The following is a 4,855-nucleotide window of genomic DNA, read 5'->3' on the forward strand; positions in this document are numbered from 1 at the left end:
TATGAAGAGACACTATGCCCATGTCAACTCTTATAAAGAAAACATTTAAAGGACTGGTTCACTGGTTTAGAGTTTCAGCCCATTATTGTTATCGTCATTGCAAAGAACATGGTGGTGCTCAAACAGATGTGGTGAACCGACATAGTGCTGGAGAAGGAATGAAGAGTTGTGCATCTAGATTCTCATGCAGCAGGAAGAGAGAGACACTGGGCCTGGCTTGAGCACTTGAAACCTCAAAGCTTACCCCTATTGACACTCTTCCTCCAACAAGGCCACACCTTCTAATAGTGCAACTCCCTATTAGCCTATGGAAGTCATTTTTTATTTAAACCACCGCCCTGGGCTTCCTGCTAGACCAAGAGCACACAGTGAGCTAAAGCTCACTGATATTACTAATAAGCCCCAGGGGTCTCCTTTCCTCTCCTTCCACATTGCTGGGCTTATAGCTGCCTCTGTGCATGCTGTTGTGGATCTGATACAACTCTTCAAGCTTTCCTAGAATGCCTTTCACCCACTGAACCCAGTCTTGTACTTCACTTTTATATTACAAATCAAAGCAACCAAGAAATTGGCCTTTAGATTCAATTCACATGAAGACTCTCTACAGTCACTTATTGTCATATCGATTAAGACCCAGGGAAGGAATGAAAATGAAGACACACTCACCACTGTGGAGATTTTGACTTAATACCTTTTATATTTGAGTGGCTCTGCAGGGCTGAAAATCATTTTGAATTAAGAGTACTTGAATTTTTGAGTTTCCCTTGAGTGAAAGAACGTAGCAACTCTTTGAAACAGGTAGGCCTCTCTCTCTCTCTCTCTCTCTCTCTCTCTCTCTCTCTCTCTCTCTCTCTCTTTGTGTGTGTGTGTGTGTGTGTGTGTGTGTGTGTGTGTGTGTGTGTGAATTTGTGGCAACTAAGTATCCATAGCAAGTAGTCACGGCAGGAGATTTGATGTGCAATTACCTTAAAGCATACGAAACACTACCACATTGATCCCTTTATCACAAGAATTATAGGGCACTGCACCTCCCTACAGGATGGAGACCTTGGGACTACTGTGACTAAATGACATTTTGAAGATCTGTCAATCATTCACATAGTTAAAGGATATATTTTAAAAAAAGATATAACCATGGCTGTCATATATCAAAGATTTCCTCTAACTCATTAATTTCCGAAGGAATTAGGAGTCAGCACAGCCTCTTAATGTCTACATTAATTTAAACATTAGATTGTAGACATTAGATTATAGATTTATAGGGAGTGCGGAGCTAGTGCTGTGAATGAAGGACGCCAGGCAGCCTCTTTCCAAAGGACAAGGATCATCCCAGCACTAAATTTTCAACTAGAGAATGACCTGTCCTTCCTTCATCCATCTACAATTGAAAGAGCTGTGAAATAGTTCTTATAATGAAACATTCAGAACCCTAACAGAATTAGGCAATGTGTAAGGGTGTAATATTCCAGAGAAAGATATTCAGTAGTCACATTTCCTTATTCCAAAAAAAATCAAATTATGTTTCTTCTTCTCTTTCTTTCTTTCTCTCTCTCTCTCTTTCTTTCTTTCTTTCTTTCTTTCTTTCTTTCTTTCTTTCTTTCTTTCTTCCTTTTCCTTCCTTCCTCCCTCCCTCTCTCTTTCTCTCTCTTTTTCTTTATTTCCTTTTCCTTTCTTCCATTTTTCCCCTTCACTCTTTTCTTCCTTTCAGATTTTACATTTTCCTCTATCTATGTATCCATTCCTTCTACCATCTCTTTAATGCTTGGGATTCTCTATTCCATCTGTTGTAGCCTTTCTTTCTTTCTTTCTTTCTTTCTTTCTTTCTTTCTTTCTTTCTTTCTTTCTTTCTTTCTTTCTTTCTTTCTTTTGACAGGGTCTCATGTAGTTTAAGCTGTCCTCACACTCTCTATGTAGCCAAGGATGACTGAACCTCTGATCCTCCTGCCTCCAATCCTCAATAGTGAAATGAAAGGCATACACCATCATGCCAAGTTCGTTTTTTCATATATGTTAAATGAAATCATGTCCTTAATATGGCAGCATTTACATTGCTAAAGGTCAACTTGTAGGATAAGTGGGCATGTGCCTGTCAGGAAAGGCAGTAACTATAGCTCCAAGGTCTTCGTGGCTCATGAACTTACTTCTTATCATCATCTTTGCCTTCCACTGTCCCTCACTTATCATCTTGCTTTAGCTACTTCACTGGATCTTTGACATTTAGCTATGAGGTGGGAAAAAGAGGAATTCTGGAAGGTGACCCAAACCTTGTGTTAGTGAGAACAGTGACCTGACTGTTCTGGATTGTAGAGGCACAGGCAGTGGGGTTGGTAAGTGTGACTCACAGGAGGTAAAACTGGCTTGGAGAGCATGTAATGTTTCCTGGGTCTGAGTTCTGCCCAATTCCCCAAAGAAAACACCCTAGGAACTGGGGAAAGCAGGAGTGATGAACAGAACAAGTGGCTTCTATCCAGAGAAAATCACCTGGATGTTCTTGCTGATGAGCCCTGGGATGAACTTGCTAGTCTTTCAAAAAAAGTTACATTTTTATTTCTTTATTGTGTGTGTGCATGTTTGCATGCACCTAATTGGTGAATGCCAGACATTGAAAGCCTCTGCTCAAACAAACAGTAAATGTGGGTGGTTACCAAAGACCAGTATCAAAGGTTGTCCTATAGCTGACCTGAACATGTATGCATATGCACATGCATATCCTGTATCCTACATTTACCTATGAACACTTACTAATATATGAAAATTATAGGAGAATTCTAGTAATAAGCTAGCTATATCTAGGAAACATAAAAACCAGTGGAAGCACTATGTGACAGTCAGATAGAGGGGGGAAAGGAGGTAACATTTGGAATGTAAATACATAAAATATCCAATAAAAATATAGTGAAAATGACCATCTTACCAAAAGCATTCTACAGATGCAGTGCAATGCCCATCAAAATTGCAACACAATTCTTTAAAAGAAGAATTGAGACTTGAAATAAAGGCTATCTGCTCGTACTGTTTGCACATTGTAGCCCATGTGCATGCAAAAATCTAAAGTGACCACACAAAGACCCCTTTATACCTTTGCCAAGGAAGCTGCTTGCTGGGCTTTACCAACACACACCTCTTTTATTCACATTTTGTCCCCAGTAGGAAGAAGCCTGTTGCTCTGTTGCTAGGGAACCGCAGGGAAGCTTCGGCTTCATTGCTCTTCCGTACAGGTCTTAATCCCCAGGTTTCCTCTGGAAAGTCTGAAATGTATAGAGCTGTGCACATGGCAGCATTTCAAAACAGAGGTGACCCAGGGGTGTCAGACCCCTCACCTGGGTCCCAGGTCAATGCCCTGGAGAACTGGATTCCAGCCTAGCATGAGGTTGTCCCTATGATCCTCTCAGTCACTTCATCTAAAGTTTGAATCAGAGTGAAAGGCAGGCCCTCTGTGTTTGTAAACCTACAGCTATTCTTGCAGATCCCTCTCAAATATGTACTTGCTGGTGTATGAAAAGACTCAAAGGTGAAATAATCTTTCTAGTTGGATTTGAGATGAGAGAGTACTTCCTGAAATTTTCATTATCCTTTAACATCCACTATGCCTCTACCACACTTGTCCCCATAGCAACTGTAAAATTGTGTTATATGTTGTAATCATACATTTTTCTGCCTGGGAAGGTGGGGCTTTATGGTCATTTGTAACTTGTTTCATATGCATAACTGGTAAACAGAGACCCAAGGTATGGGTCATCCATGTTGCTTCCTCCATTTGTTTTTTAGACAAGCTATCACTACGTAATCCTGGGCATCCTAGAACTCACTGTGAAGACCCAGTTGGCTGTGAACGCATAGAGATCTGCCTGCCTCTAACTCCCACCATGTGCTGGGATTTGAAGGTGTGCACCACCACACACTGAACCTGAGATTCTACTTTATACCAACCAGGATGGCTAAGATCAAAACCTCAGGTAACAGCACAGGTTGGCGAGGATGTGGAGAAAGAGGAACACTCTTCCATTGCTGGTTGGACTGTAAACTGGTACAACCACTCTGGAAATCAATCTAGAGGTTCTTCAGAAAATTGGAAATAGCTGAAGATCCAGCAATACCACTATTGGGAATATACCCAAAAGATGCCTCAGCATACCACAGGGGCACGTGTTCTACTATGTTCATAGTGGCCTTGTTTGTGACAGTCAGAACCTGGAAACAACCCAGATGTCCCACAACAGAAGAATGGATACAGAAAATGTGGTTCATTTATTAAGAATGAGGATATTCTGAGTTTTGCAGGCTAATGGGTGCAACTAGAAAATATCATCTTGAGTGAGGTAACTCAGACCCAAAAGGACATGCATGATATGTACTCACTAATAAGTGGATATTAGCCAAAAATGTACAGAATACTCAAGATATAGTTCACAGAACTCAAAAAGGTCAAGCTGAAGGGCCCAAGTAGGATGACTCATTTCCTCTTGGGAGGGAGAAGAAATCAATCACAAAGGAGGGAAGAAGGGAGGGATGGGGGAAGGAAAGGGAATGGAATTTGGGGGAGAGGGGAATGTGATCTGGTATTGGGTGGGGAAAAAGGGCTGAGGCCCGGAGGGCCAGCAGAATGAATGAAAACAGGAGACCTTGGGAGGAAGGAGGTTGGGAGGACCCTCTAGAATGTACCAGAGACTTGGGACGCGAGAGACTCTCAGGACTCAAAGGGTGTGACCCTAGATAAAATGCCCTACAGTGGGGAAAGGGAACTTATTGAACCCAGTTCCAGCAGAAAGACAAGGCATCAAGTGAGGGATGGGGTTGCTATCCCACAGTCAAAACTCTAACCCATAATTTTTCCTGTCTGAGAGAAATGCAGGGA

The sequence above is a fragment of the Rattus norvegicus genome, chromosome 15 (genome assembly GCF_036323735.1).
Source record: "Rattus norvegicus strain BN/NHsdMcwi chromosome 15, GRCr8, whole genome shotgun sequence".
Lineage (NCBI taxonomy): Eukaryota > Metazoa > Chordata > Mammalia > Rodentia > Muridae > Rattus > Rattus norvegicus.